The sequence below is a fragment of the Alligator mississippiensis genome, chromosome 6 (genome assembly GCF_030867095.1).
Source record: "Alligator mississippiensis isolate rAllMis1 chromosome 6, rAllMis1, whole genome shotgun sequence".
Taxonomy (NCBI): Eukaryota; Metazoa; Chordata; order Crocodylia; family Alligatoridae; genus Alligator; species Alligator mississippiensis.
The window spans coordinates 1,359,661-1,375,630 of NC_081829.1; positions in this window are offsets into that span (position 1 = coordinate 1,359,661).

The following is a 15,970-nucleotide window of genomic DNA, read 5'->3' on the forward strand; positions in this document are numbered from 1 at the left end:
AGAGCTACGCACACACTTTCAGGAATGCTTGTGCTGCACAGGGGTTAAATCACATCCCTGGTGTGTGCTCAGCTACACCCTCCCCCCCCAAACACCCCCACCCACACACACACACACTCAGAGGCACATGTGGGGTGGGGAGGTTGCATTTACTGGTTCCCTAATGTGGGAAGACAGATTTTTTGGCACGCTCCTCTGACACAGCAGTGAGCAGGAGCACTGAAGTGGCAGGACTCTCCGTGTCCCCGGGCACTAATTAGAGACCCACTCTTCTTGCAGAACAAGCTTAATGCACAGCTCTCCCTGACTGACTCACCCCTGGTCCCTCCAGCCCACCTTGCATATGACTATCAGCTGCTTTTGTGTGGCTCTGGCAGAAGCAGCTGGTGCCTTGCCGCTCCTCCCTCCGGGTCCCTGCTGGCTTGCTGGCTGCTCTGGAGGTTGGTTGCGGGGATCGGTGCCACCCTGCAGCAAGGCTGGCTGGAAGAGGGCTGCTCTGGATGGCAGACGGGCCATGGCAAAAGGCCTGGAGGTAAATGCCTGGAAGTAAAGTCTCCAGCTGTGGTGGGGCTGCACATCGTCACGTGTGCAAGCGCCTTTGGAGATCAGTGGTGAGCTCCAGGAAGGGCATCGCGCTCCAAGAGGGTTTTGCAATGAGCAACGGGAAGCGGTCAAGGGCCGAGAGGAAAAATGGAAATGCTCGATCCATAGAGTTACGTGATGGGATGAAGCCCGCCTGCAATATCCGAAGGGTACGAAGCTCCCGTGAAACTGCGACCTTCATTAGGGAAAGGGAAGCAGGGAAGTGAGGGGAAGGGAAATGGCAAACTCAGAGCGAGGAGGAGGAAAGCTGCCCTGGGGTGGAGGATCGTCTCCTCAGGAGAAAGGTGGAAGAGCTCCGGCATTTAACACCCGCCTGGCAAGAGACCGACATGAACGCTCTTCCATGGGCAATCCCGCATTGGGCTGCGCGCTGGATGGGATCAGCCACGACCTCTCTGGGGATGAGGAGCCCTGCTGTCAGAGGTGCCGAGCACCTTCACCTGCCACGGCCTTCCCCTGGACTTGTGGATGCTCAGCCCTGACAGCCCGGCCCTGCGCCTGTACTGCCTTGCTTCTCGGCGGGTAGCGCCACAGCCCAGTTTGCACCCCCGGCCTCCTACCGCTCCCCGCACGTTTGAACAGCCGGTTCTTTACGGAGATGCGGCTGCTCTTGAACAGAGAAGAGAAGAGGTCCTCAGGGGACCGAGGAGCCCATGATAGCCCCTGGAGCCCATTGCACAGCCCCTGAGCCCACTGCACAGTCCCCAAGCCCATTGCACTCCCTCTGGAGCTCACTGCACATCCCCTGGAGCCCGCTGCACAGCCCCCGAGCCCACTGCACTCCCTCTGGAGCCCACTGCATAGCCCCTGGAGCCCACTGCACAGCCCCCGAGCCCACTGCACAGCCCCTGAGTCCACTGCACAGCCCCTGGAGCCCACTGCACAGCCCCCGAGCCCACTGCACAGCCCCTGGAGCCTGCTGCACAGCCCCCGAGCCCACTGCATAGCCCCTGGAGCCCACTGCACAGCCCCTGGAGCCCACTGCACAGCCCCTGAGTCCACTGCACAGCCCCTGAGTCCACTGCACAGCCCCCGAGCCCACTGCACTCCCTCTGGAGCCCACTGCACTCCCCCCTGGAGCCCACTGCACATCCCCTGGAGCCCAATGCAGAGCCCCCAAGCCCACTGCACAGCCCCCAGAGCCCACTGCACAGCCCCTGGAGCCCTCTACACAGCCCCTGGAGCCCACTGCACAGCCCCCGGAGCCCATTGCACATCCCCTGGAGCCCACTGCACAGCCCCGGAGCCCACTGCACAGCCCCTGCAGCCCATTGCTCAGAGATGATTACTTTAATTAAGGCGGGGGGGGGGGGAATAACCAAGAAGAAATTGACTCTGGCAGGGAGCGAAGCAAATGCGAACATGGGACCCCCCTGCTCCCCGGCAGAGCAAGAAGGAACAGGAACCCGGCTGCAATCTGAGGGCGATAAGCCGTTCAAGAGTAAAATCCACGTGTGGAAATCAGGGTGAGGGAGAGGAGGCTGGCCAGATGGAAAACCAGTCCTGCCTGGTTCATAAACCACCCCAAATGCCCCTTTCTGACATGGGGAGAAACCAAAACCAGAGAGGCCTGGGGAGCAGGGAGCGCTCGCCCGGGCCCCAGTGGGATTCCCCGTGAGAACCGGAGAAGCAAAGCAAAATCCCCGCAAAGGACATCAATTCAACGTGGTTTCATCGGGGGCACGTGCTGATGTTACCGCTACAATTCACAGCGCTCCTGCAAGCCCTAGACAGCGCCCGGCTGGGAGCGGCGAGACCTCGGCGGCACGAGAAACCGAGACGGCAACGCGGCTGGCCGCAGACGCGGGACTCGTAGGCGCTCGGACGCTGCGGGGAGGAGCCCCACGGAAACGCCTATAAATTAATTAGATTAAAGACGTAAGCCCATCCGTCAGGAAGGCCTCGTCACTCCACTGCTCTTCTTTGCTCATAACTCAAAAAAGAGATGAGGCGCCCGGGCCTGGTTTGGGAATAATAATTCCTAAATAAAAGATAAATATGTCAAGGTCGCATAAATAGAAAGGAGAGCGCGCGGCTATAAATAAGGCTTTAATCTTTGTTTTAGCCTAAACTTTATCTGGACAAGCTCCTGCCTTTTGTCCAAGGCAGTCGTGTTACTATTACCCACGCAGAGGTCTCGCTCGCTGTCTGTGCTCCCCGGAGCACCAGGTCTCCAGGCGCTGCCTGCGGTGCTCTGCGGCTCCGTCCAGACCCCCACGCATGCAGGTAACAAGCCACCGCTCCGTCCACGTCCGGGTCCTGAGCAAACCCCAGGATTAAGCGATAGGTGGGTGATCCCGGCTGTGCATCGCGCTCTCTGCCCGGGGTGGCTGAAGCTATAGGGAAGCATTTGCGTAGCAGCTCCCGAGCTGCCCTGTCTGGGCCCTTGCCCCTGGGTAGGTAGCGGGGGTCCTTGGCCATCACTCACGCAGGCGCCGGAGCCCCAGAGACTGGCCCATTAGCTCTGTGCTTCTGACGGACGGATCAGCAACTACCCTGCTGTCGTCGCCCAGTCTTTAAAACAACATTGCTGTTGCTGTACTGAGAGAGAAGAGGTGTTCGCTTCCTTTTGCACGAGCCAAAGAGAATTGTATTGCAGAGCCATTAATAGCTGATGCCACGTAAAGATCCAGAGCATTTAGTGCTGTCAAACTAATTAAGTGCTGTTTGGCCAGGAACCGGGTGAGATAATGAAACCCGAGATGACATGATTACCACTGAGTAAGACATCCTCGCGGGTCCTGAACACGGGCTAAAAGCATAGGTGACCAAGACATGCGCCAGGCTGAAAGCCAAACTTATTTCATCCTCATGAAAATTCAGACAAAGTCAGCTGGAAAGCCCAAAGCGCTGTGGCACCGGCCGGAGGTCTCTAGCCAGCTGACTCCGAGGGAAACGTGGATGTGTGGAAGTGCTGGAGGGTAGGTGTCACCGCCAAAGACAACCTTGCAAAGCAGCTGTGGAGTTTTGCCAGTCCCGATCCAAAGCCTCTTGACCCCCGTAGCCTGACCGTAATGAAGACGCTGCCTACCGCACCCGTGCTTTCGCCTCAGACAGGCAGACAAGTGGGATTTGCAGGGTTGCTTGATGTGCACAAGGCCTTGCCTGTATCCATCCTTTGTTCTGTATGCACAAATCAGCATTAATTAGGACTGGGACTAAACTTGCTTTGGGGAGAAGGGATGCTCGCTTTGAAGAAAGGCAGCTCACCTTGCTTCCCGTACCTGCATCAGCGCGCTCGCCGACACGAGCTAGACCTTGAAAAGCTATTCCCCCAAGCTCCCCAGCCCAGTGTCTCTACCCGAGAGGCCGGGGGAAGGAGCTGAAGTTCTGGATGCACATCAGAGGGACGAGATCCAGCCCTCACCACTAGGTCTGAGCTCCATGAGTAAGTGGCTAAGCAAAGATCGTGGCCCGCCGGTGAGAGCATCAGGGAGCATTCAAGGATGCAAACCATGCATGTGAACGTAGGCGATCAGGTCCGAGGCAGAGCTCACCCATCCCATGATGCCAGTGCCGGGTGGGGAAGAAGGGCCAACTCCCAGGCTGAAGCCCACAGGGGACTGCCCTGCTCTTCTCAGCCCTCCTGCAGGCCTGTGGAGCCCTCTGCAAACCTGGCTGTGCCAGGGATCCTCTCCCAGGCATGCCCGAGCCCCAGCTCTTCCAGTAACACCAGTTGCAGCTTCCTGTGAAAACACCTTGCTCATCGCACCTGAATGCCCCAGGCCTCAGGGCGCTGGACCACACAAGCTATGTTGGCACTGCCGTCAGGGGTGTGACTGCAGTGAGCTAGCTCCAGGCTTGCTAGCGTGGGCACCAGACCCATGCAGCTGCAGCAGCCTTTCTGGCACCCTGGCTCGTACCGGGCAGCTGAAGACGTGGCAGCGCTGCAAATGGGCTCCAAGCTGACCAGGTTTAAGATGTCTCGGGGGTGTCTTCACAGGCTGCAGGGATGCCTCCGGCTGCATGTGGATGTGTCCCAGGGGGACACGAACCCTGCCTGGACAAGCTCACAAGTCAAAACAAGCATGGAGAGGGGAAGGGACTTGGCTGAGGTCGGTGTAGCAGAGCTGGGACGAGAACCCAGCGAGCTATGTGCTAGCCCACCTTTTTGGCAAGGATGCCCCAAATTAGCCCCGTACTCCGAGTGCCACTCTGATCCCTTCCCCTGTCTTACCTGTTGCTCTGCTTTCCGCTCCTTGCCCCATCTGCTGCTACACCGCTTGTCCCCCCTGCCCCGATGTGCCATGCGCCCCATGTGCTGCAGATTGGCCGCCCCGATGCCACCCATGCAGGACGCGGCACTGCTGTGCCCGTAGCTGGGTCTTTCCCGGAGAGCTGGGTACAGCCCCGACCTTCCCCAAGCTGGAAGCGTGCCCCTTATGTGGGGGGCAGCCAGGCCGTGTCCCAGCCCCCCGGCCAGGGCGTGCCTGTACCTCCCTCTGTGAAGCTGCCTGGTGTATAATCTGGCGGAGCAGCACACCTGGGAAGACAAGCCGGAGAAGTGCTAGATACCATCAGATACTTTCAGCTGACACCCATGTGCACACCTTTCCCACGAGCTGTGAAGCGAACCCGCTAACGAGTCTATTAATAACAGGCGGAGTGTAAGTAGGTGAACTGGCTGAACTTGGGCGAGAGCAAAACCCCAGCGAGAGATCGGTCGAGAGAGGGGCGCACAGGGAATGATCCCAGCCCACCAGCAAGCCGGACCCCTCCTTGCTGGGGCATCTCCAGGCACGTCCAGGATGATCCAGGGTGCCACGCACGTATAGGCTACATTACTGACATGCAATTGCCCACGGGACCTGTGTGGACCCCGGACCCCCTAGAGCACTGGGATCTGCATTTCTCTGTCCTTTAAAACACATTGTGAACCCACACAATCTACTCTTTTGTTCCTCGGGGGCTTGCCTCCCTTCTCCTTCCTCTCCCTGGCTCCACGTAGCCCTCATCTGAAGTCATGGTCTATTAGTGGCATCACGGTGAGCTGCTACAGAGGTGACCGTGACATCACACGGAGGATTTTAGCTTCAGACGGGGAGGCAGCAGCAGGAGTGGGTGACTAATGTCTAAGAAACATGCAGCCTGTTTGCAGGCGAGTCTCCTCCGTGATTGCGGTGAGGACGTGCAGGGAGCGGGGCCAGAGGCAGGGCCGGGATGCTCTGAGCATCCCAAGGAGCATCGGCAGTTCTCCTGGAGCCTTTCACTTCTGAGGCTAAATCCTGATTTTCTTGTCTTTGCAGCTAGGAACAAGGGATCAGACTCTGAAGTCCTGACTCATTATTAAGTGCCGGCATCGTGCAAAGGCAGCCAGGATTGCAGCCGGCGAGGGAGGAGGCACGGTGGGAGGGAGGCTCCCAAACGGGCACTCCTGTGTCCTTGACGGGAGGATAAAAATGTGCTGTTAGAGGGGTCACAGCATCCACAGGGAGCCAGAGGCCACAGGCTTGGAAATGCAGTGATTACTGGGGCACAGTCGGGCTGAGGGGAGAGCATCAGGGCCAGCAAGGGCAGGGAGAGACTATTGCATTCAGCGAGGTGGCTGGTGCTTGCGTGCTCCCGAAACCACACGCTCTGCCTGCCCTCTCTGCAGGTGGTGGCGGTCCCACAGGCAGCCTTGCAAAAAGCAGGTAAGAAGCATTCATGTTTACCAGGCAGAGTTAGGAAGAGAGGGATCACATCTTGCGGCGGCCTGTTTGCATGTCGGCTACCGATGCAATACACTGCCACGGCCACGGACGGGCAGCGCCCACACCCATCCGTATCCAGCCCCTGTGCCCTTGAGACAGGTGGGAGAGCTTGGAGGGAATTGCTCTGGGTCTGCAGGAAACGTGATCCTCATTTGAAACTCGCTTTGAAATGAAAAAGTGACTCCCCGGCTTCTCGGAGACAGCCCTGTGCGCTTGGGAGGGCGGAGGAGACAGCAACCACCGCATGCCTTCCCACTGCCCGGGTCCTCTCTGCAGCCCCAGCTCCTCCGGTGCTTGATACCCGTGCCAGCCATGCCGGTTTATGGCAAGTGACTGACGGGAGCCAGCGAAGTGCAGCCCGATGCCGGGCATGCCCTATTCATGTACTTTGCCTCTACCACTTGGCGCTGTCCTAAAGGCCTATTTCTTGGGCCATGACAGTGGGCTGAAGCCCAACAGGGACGACCAGCCCTGCCAATGGCTAGAGGGAGGCACTAAGTGCTCCCCAGCCGACCGAACAGGAACGGGCGTGCAGCGTAATAAACAGGTACCAGTGGAGGATGCCGAGCAGGGCCAGCTGGACCGCGGCTCTGACCCCAGGTAGCATCACTACGGCTCTTAGGAGCTCCTGGGAGACACAAGAAGCTCTGCAAGTTTTCAGAAGGGGCTTTAATTATTCTGTCGCGGCCAAAAACCAAGGACCGTTCCCAGTCCTTTCCCTTCGCTGGCAGCACGGCTTGTAAATCTGCAGTCTCTTTCCTTGAGCCCTTCTGATGCCAGAAGCACCCTCCATCCACCGGTCCCCTATCCAGCACCGGGCCATGTATTATCTCCGCTGCGTATGAGGCCCGGCTCGTACCGGCAGTGCTGGCAAGTCCCTCCAAATGCTGGGGATTTTTTTTTTCCCTTCCAAGTGGGAGGAGGAGAAGAAAAGGGTCACAATACTGGATGCTAAGGCAGAGCGTGAGGCTGAACAGTGAATCACCAGTAATGCTGTTCTATTAAAAGGCATTTTCATGCTCAGAATGGAGTGGCCTATTACAGTTCTAAATAGTCCTTAATTCCTCTGATGATGAATGACGCTGTTTAAAGACAAATATGGCACTTTTTGCCAGCCACGAAGGGAAGCAGGGATGGACAGACAGCTTCCCCACTGAGTGCTTCCCTGGCTCGGTGCCATTCCCTGACTGACAGCTGATAATTATCCTTGATTTAATGTCGCTTAATGTTCCCCCCCCCCCTTACGCTCTCTCCCTGCACACATATACCAGGAAAAGGAGTGGTTTGCCAGAAGAGGCAAGGAGGAATACGTGGCTTTAGAAAAGACACCGTCAGGTTTATTTATCTCTTGAAAACTTTGAACAGGGGAGGAGGAACTTGCCCGCTATGACAAGCAGGGTCGCAGCTTCAGACACGCACGAGCAGAGGGAAGTGGAGGCACGCAGCAGCGGTCAATGAATCGCGCTGGAGGGGAGTGGTTCTCGGGTGGGCAAGCGGTGCCCCGCCACGACGGACGCTCGTGGGGCTGCTCTTCCCGCGTGCAGACCCGTGCTGAGCACGCCGGCGTTGTCAGGAGCAAAGCTCACTCCAGCAGCAAAGCACAAAAGCTCCCCTAAACCCACAAAACACCTTGCCAGGGGCAGGAAGAGCAGCCGTCCTCCCCTGCTAGCTAGCCGTAGCTCAGAGGTGGCTTTTTAGAAGCAGGCATTTAAATGCATCCGCAGGGAAGAAGCCTCTGGGGGACAGCACATGCGGCTGGGGGGAGCGTAGTGTGATGGAGCTCCTCGGTGCTATCGTACCGTTTAAACGGGCTTTCCTGCCAGACACCGATTCGGCTTTCAGCACAAGGAGGCTGGATTCCCCGCTCTGAGCACAGACAAGTCGATCCACCGCCTTATGCCTCAGTTTCCCCGTAGGTGAAATGGAGATAATGATACTCACCTCCCCCGCGGCTGAGATCCTTGAACGAAAGGTTTTGGAGAGGCAGGTCCTGCTCCCAGACCACAATGCAGAAATGAGAGCGCACCAAACAGCTTTGACCCCCGCCAAGAGAAAAGGGAAAGGCGTGGAGGAGGACGGGTTTCAGGAGCGAGGCTGCAGCTGCAGAACTGCCTCTTCTGCGCTGACTCGGAGCAAGACCCCATCCTACGCCGCTGCTTCTAGCACCCTTAAACAAAGCCCCAAATGATGCCAAGCACGGCTGTGCCCCCTCCGGGATTTTGACCCGAGGACTTCAAAGTACTTTACAACGCACGGGGAGTTTGGCAGAGGTGGGCACAGCACCAAGGTGCCCTTGGACACGGGTCAACAGCCAGGCCCCGTGGGGAGGATGTCCCTCCCGCCCTCCCTCTACCCTGCCTCTCCAACTGCCCCTCATCTCTGATGAAGAGGAGAAGGGGAAGGCCTATTATTCACGTTTCCTCTGGCCCCCGCTCTCTCGTGCCTTCTGGCGAAGGCTCCTCCATGCCGGCACTGACGTGCAAGCTGTACATCTGAAGTGCCGGGCGGGGAGCCGCAGCCAGCGCCACTGCTCTGCATTTGGGCTGAGCCGCAAGCGGCAGCTCGGGCTTGCCGGCACTTCCCTTGCCCTGGGTGGGGAACCCGGGGCCCCTCCAGAGCCTTCTGCAGGGAGCAACGAAGGTGGTGGGAAAGGCAAAAGCACCTCCTCGCCATGCTAGCGGGGTGGGCGCTACCCATCCTCCTCCAGCTCCTGCGCTCACCTCCCCAGTGTCCATCTCCTCCCCTCCTACTCCAGCGCTTTCTCTAATGACATGTGCATTTTTTAAGTTCATTTCCTTATGCTGAATGTCAAGAGGCCGTTCCAGCCCCTCCACTTGCCTTCCAGCCTGCAATCCAAACCAAAGGCATAAACACAAGGTCACTTTGATTGCTCTAAATTGGCACCTTGCAATGCTTTCCAATACCCTGAGCGCTGCAGTCTCGACTCCACGTTACAGAGAAGCCAGCTCTATTTATCATACTAATTCTGGGGCCTGGGTTTTCGGTGTTGGGTTGGTTTTTTTTTTTTGTCTTTATTTGAGAAAATGTTCCTGTGGCTGATGCCAGATCCCTCTGCGAGTTGCTATTTTTGTGTTTTTTTTCAGAAGAAAATAGTTTTGATCGGTTAGAGGCCAGGTTTTTCCTGTGTATGCAGCAGCTCTAATTTCCTTACGTTCCCCTGCAGATTTCTAATATGAAGACTGCCTCCAACGCGGACATCTATAGGCATCCCTGGCTGGATCCCCAGCATGTATTTCGCACTGTGGAGCGTGCTGCATATGGGCTACATCCTTTCACAGCCCGTGTAATGCTCACCCAGCACAGAGACTCGCTCCGAGACTAGCATCTGTTTCTTTTGTGGCATGGCAGAAAACGTTCACAAGAGCCCTGGTGACCAAACACCCTACATCCCATTTCTACAAGAGACTTAGAAACCTCCAAGCAGGATTTCCAAAACCAGCCGTCCAGCCTGGATGCCCACGCTGAAATCCCCACCCCAAGTAACGGGTCACCCACAGGAACTCAGGAGCAGAGAAATCTCCAAGGGGAAAGTTTAGCACCGACTATTATTGGGACTGGTCGCCGCAGCAGTATTAAGAGCTGCCAGGGCGAGAAGAGCAAAGCGTACAGAAATGCAGGTTAAGAAAACCAGTTTGGGTGTCGTCAAGGTTGCTCGGAGCCATAGAGGAAACGCCTGGCGATAGCGACAGGGCACTTGGCTCGTGTGCGTGGCGCTCAGGTTCGGCGGTGCCAGCCGTCAGTGCAAGGTGTGCGATACACCGATGGCTGTCAGGGTGGAACGGGGGACTGCCATTCTGCCCATCCATTCAGAAGTGATAGCATTGTCTCTCCCTTCCTCGACCTCCCAACTCCTATATAGCAAAATATTTTTTCTCCCTGGAGAAATGAAGCTCCCTGGCCTCGTGCCCCACATAGCTGCAGCCTGGGTGCTGCAATCCTGCCTTCCCGGTTCGTGGTGCCATGGGCTGCATTGCAGCAACTGCAGGCTCTCATGCCAACCTGGAGCCTCCCCTCGCAGCACCTTCCCACCCCTCCACGCTCCTCCCCTAGGAATAGCTCTCATGGCCAGGATCGGTGCCTCTCAACTCCGTGAGACCAGCCACGGCTCTTCACGGAGCAAGCCACCACCACGGAGCAGCATCCCTTGATTCTACCAATACACGGCACACGTCCAGCATGCGGCATTTGGCATCTCCCTCTCAGCATCCCATCGAGAAAGCTGAGCATTTGTCTCCCCATCCCTCGGACAGCTCTGCATCCTCACGCCGGGACTAGGGCACTGCCAAACTAGAAAGCTCACGGCCGTTTCCACCTGAGCACAGACCGCCTCGCCTCTCCGCTCTGCGGAAAGGGCCCAGCACAGCGCGTTTCTTGGCTCTACCCCAAAATAAAAGCAAAAGGCCTGGGCTTCTTGTGTGAAGATTTGCACTCGGCGATGGCGTCTTTTACAAGCACGTCATGTTTTCCACCTAAAGGTGCCGTGGGCTCAGGAAGAGCCAAATATATTAGCATTCCCCAGCCATAACTTCTGGAGCCGGCATTTGACTATTTTTGCATTTCTTCCAGGTTGTAGTTAGACAACTCTTAATTCTTTGGGGACAGCAAGGACTATAAAATGCCAGAGCTTCACTCCGCTGAAATAACATTAGCGAAATATCAAGTCCTTTATGATGTCATGAGGGATTCCTTAATGTGACTATAGCCTCCTAATGACATCATAAAAAACAACTGCAGCATCAGAAAACAGCCAAGGGTCATCAATCAGCCCATCCTCTCCCCTATACACCAGGGGCACCAGCCCAACTGGCTCCTATCTGCTTTTTATGAGCAGTGCTGTCCGCTGAATAGCACATAGAGAAGAGACTAATCATCATACAAATGTCAGGGAGAATGTGTCAATCATCACCTGAAATGTTCAGCACACCTGAGGGAAATTCGGAGGCCTCAGCCCAAGCAATCTGGAAGCCGCGTGTGCAGAGGGAGCCGCACGGCGCGGTGAGCGGTGGCCGGGGGCTCCCCTGGGAGCGGGGCCACCGGTTAGGAGCTCAGGCGGCTCCGAGCATGCAGCGCGCGGGACGCCTTCCCCTTCTTGCCCCCCCGGAGAGGGGAGCTCCCTGCAGCCTTGGCAGGTTTTGCTCTGCTCCCCTCACACCCCACCCAAAGCAGACGGGCCCCGGCGGTGCATGCACCGGGGTCTCGCAGCTCCATTACTTTGCTGGCTGCGTATCAATGACCGTGGGGCCGCTCTCACTCCAAGAGCTTATAATCCACTGAAAAGGCAGCAGCTCCCCTTTGAGATTTCCAGGAATATTAGCAGGGATTAGCCCGGGCCGTTACCGCAGCCGGCAAAGGATCGCAGGCGGCGATCCTGTCCCCCGATCGGCTCGGAGATGAATAAAAGCCTGCTCCAGGACAGCAGACGGGCGACTTCGCTTTCCTTCCTGGTGTGCTGCCACTGCCAAGGCATCACAACCCACAAGTGCATTAACAATTAGTGTGGTCAAACATCCTCCATTCGGCCGGCCGCCAGGCGAGCCAGCGACAGCCCCGCGGGCACCAGGCTAGGGCAACCTTACGCTCCCGAGCTTGCCGACGGCTCCTGGCCGCGGCGATCATTGCTAAGGCTTCTGGCTGAATTCCATCCAGGATGCTTGTAAATACTGAGCGGCGCTGTAATGCAAAGCAGGGAATACCGAAAAGGGCTTCCCCGCAGCGTGGATGTGCCAGTTACTCTTTAATGCCATTAGCGACCGTACGAAATGCCGTTTATGCCATTCGGAGTCGGTGGGCGCAGCCCGACAAATCCAGCCCGAGTCTTATGGCCTAGCAGGGAGGTGCTGCTCGGCGCAGAGCGGGTCCAGGTTAATCTGCAGCTGTTGTAAGGACGTCCTGCAGCTCGCCCCCAAGCCCGTGGCCAGGAGGATGCTCAGGATGCACGTGTGCGTGCCAAGATAACGTTTGCCCCGTGTACCGAGGAGTCTGGTGCTGTGCCAGGCCGGGTGTAGCCGCAGCAGCACTGGCCCTTGGTAATTTGGGGCAGGGGCTAGTGCAAACCAGCTCCTTTCTGGAGCCTGGGGTGCCTCTGCTTTGCTTGGGCTGCCCTCTCATTTGCAGCAGCTGCTGGCGTTGAGTCTAGGGGTTGGTATGTCCTCCCCTAATAGACACGTTTGTATTCAAAAGCCGAGACGCATAATGGCTCGGGATGGAAAGCCAAGATCGACTGTGTGGAGAAAAAACAGATATCAGTAGAAGTTAAAGGCCACGGTGGTTTCCCCGGCAAGAGAGAGCACCGGGCACATCCTAATTTCCTCCTTCATGCATCCCAGCAGAACCTGCTCCATTTGAGGGCATCGGAGGAGGAAATGTATTTATTGCAGCTCTAATTTTAACCAGCGCTGGAGCTTGTCTCTCAGATCAGTGGTGTGAGAGCTCTGGAGTTAGCGCCGCGGCTGTGACTGTGACTCTGAATCATCTCCGAGGGCACTCAGGGTAGAGCCATAATCTGCTTTGTGCTCCACTTGCTCCACTGAGCAGCTGCAGGGAGCATTGCCTTTCCAGAGATGGCTTCTGCGAGGAAGGTTTTATTTCCAGGTTGCTTCGAGGTCTCAGACTCAGCTTCGGTGTGGAGAGAGGGGCCAGCAGCTCCCCAACCTGCAGCCCCTTTCGGCACTTTTTTGCAGTTCCCGGCTGACGACCTCCTTTCCCTGCTGAGCCCCCGCGGCTGTGCCCTCTGGGCTGGCCATTTCCATTCACACCCAAGGGCCAAGCCAAGGGCCAAGCTCCCGGTCCTCTGCTTTTGCAATTTATGTCTGTGAGATTAGTCACGAATTACGTCCTCATTTTAAAACTGCTCGGCAGGAGGCAGGAGGGGCACAGACGCTGCTGAGCAGATTGGGGTGGGACAGTGACAGCCTAAAACCCCAGGCATCCCTCACCTGTCGTTCATGCAGCAGAAAACACCTCCGCCCAGAGCCGAGGTCACTGAACCCCAGCCCAGATGAGGTGTGGGGGCAGCTCCCCATGCGACCCGGTGAAGCTTTTCCTCTGGAGCCAGCTCTGCTAAACTTTCCCCGTGCCAGCTTTGCAGGCAGATCCACCTGCCCCAGGGAACAGTTGCTCCTTGGCTGTGAATTTCCTTGTGTTATTTTTCTTTTCTGCCAGACTTTTGCTGTTCTTTTAACATCAGCTTTGCTGGGCGGCTGTGACTGCCCGTGCACCGAGCTTGACAAGGTCAAACACTCGAGGAGCCGGTGCTGGATGAACTCTCTCTCTTAGGGTTTCCTTCCTCTCTTCTTTCCCATGCCCCGGCTGACAGTCCTCGCGCGAGCGGCGTTCTCAGGCACAGCATTCATTTCAGCAGTGCCAGACTACGCTCGAGGAAGACCATTTCCAAGCCAGCAACCAGAGCGGAGAGGAACAGGGGTTGCAACTGGCATCTCGAATCAATGGGGCAAAGCGCTATTTTAATCCCGCAACAACTCTGGCATTTCCAGATTATATAATCTCAGCTCTAAAAGGGGGCGATTCGAGTAGGATGTCATGTTCAGCGAGTACATTCGCCGCATACGTTAACAGCATTCGAAAGCTGTTAAACAGATCGGCTTGTTGCACCAAAATGTTATTCTTTTAGCAGCTCTGTTCCTTCCGTGGCTCTCCAATGCAGAGGCCGTGCTCTTTCCCAACACGCATTTCAGATTGGTGCGTGGAAAACGTGTTCACTGAACTGATCAATCCTTTCACCGGCCCAGCACACTGCTGGCTGAGTTTTGTGGCATGGAGAGCCCTCCGAGCCCATCCTTCCCGGAGCAAGGATCTGGCCACACACACCTCACGCTGCCTCTGCAGAACGGCTGCTTTGGTGAACAAAACATGCATTCTCTTAACAGATAGTAGTTTTAATAGACCCTACAGCGAAATGATTAGCACACCCTATCTAAATGCATCCCGGTTTTTATGTTCTTTTTATAGCTTCCTTCGCGTTTTATGTTCTGTGGATAAATACCTGTGTTATAACATCTGTAACCTAAACATTGATAATATTTATTGCTACTATTTACTACACCCTAATATCCCCTTAATTGTACGGTATTCTCTTTATACTTAAAGTAAAAATGTACAAATCCCGTTGTAGCGCATATCACTTATAGAAACTTTGAAAATGGATTTTTTGATTTTGTATTTTTGAACTAGTAAAAAAAGAGGAGGTTATTTTATGGATTGGGAATCAGGGTATGGCGTTGCTCCTGGTATTCCACGTGCCTATTGTGCCTGTGCTTGCTTGTGTGCATGTGTGTGTGTGCACAGGGACAGTCTGTGTATGTGTGTGTGCGTGACTTCTGCTTACACTCATGGAGTCGTCTCAGAGTAGCACGAGTGTGGGTGTGCATAAAGCTCACCATTACAGAGACCGTAAATCCCACTCAGAGCTGTGTGCATGTGAAGGCAGCAGGGGGAAAGACGCCCTTGCAGCATGAGAGGATGCTCAGATGGCTCCTTTGATGCCTGAGAACCGGCCACATTGCACGCTGGCTGGATAAAGCCGGCCACAAACAGCTTTCGGCCCCCGCTGCACGGCTGCAGCGCTCGCCCCCGTGTAACACGTCTCGCAGGCTCCTCCGGCAAGGGGCAGGGAGCCGCGGTGCAGAAGGAGCGCGAGCCGCTCTGAATACGTCTGATCTTCTGACACGCAGCCATTGAGGCGGCCTCTCCCCTTTGTGAAACCGTGCAACAGCTGGCTCATTTCACATGCAAGGCAGGGGCGTCACTGGTGGAATTGGAGAACAGATTGGAGATGGACTGGTTTTGAAATGGTTGCTGGCCTTTCCTCCTCCGGGGAGGTGGAGGGTATCAGCTTTTCATGGGCAAATCTAGATGCTGGTTAATGATTCCAGTCACATGTGTCCAGCCCAGGATGCTTTTGGAGGCAGCTCAGGGAGGGGAAAAGTTTTCTAAGGGAAAAAAGAAGTGGGTTTCCTGGGTTTTTGGAAAGGGTGGTTTTTATCTGGACAGGGACTCCTGAAAAAACAGCACCTGGGACTTCTACATGTAGATCGAAGTCGGGACAATAGAAATGTCGAAGTGTGATCAACCTACGTGAGCACAAACACACGCACAGCTGGCCTCCGACGTGCAACTGTGCAAACGCAGTGCACGCAGGTGTCCAACTGCACACACGTCCCTCAGGCACTCCTCACCACCCCTGCTCAGCTCCTCTGTGAAAGGGCTTTTTTCCTTCCTGACCACCACAGGATCTCTCAGCTCATCTTGGCATGGCCTGGATTTCTGTACGTGCTTCACAGCCCGGGAAAGCACCCTCCGCAATAGGCAGTGGGCTGCACAAAGCGGCTGGGCTGAGGTCGCGTCTCAGAGAGCGCCCGCCCGAGCAGCGGAGGGAGCGGACAACGCTCCAGGAGCATTTGCATGCCCTGGGGTCCGTCCTCCAACAGCGCATTCGAATCCGGGCCATCTCCAAATGTTCTCGTGGCTACAAACTGCTGCAAGGCAGAGGGTCCCGTGGGACATTCAAACCAGTATCTTGCTCGCTCGATGGATCCCTCTCACCCCAGCCTCTCCGCCCGCCCGCTCAGGTACAAAATCATTTGCGGGTTGGGATCTTCTCACCGCGACTCCCTCCATCAGTAGAAGAAACCGCC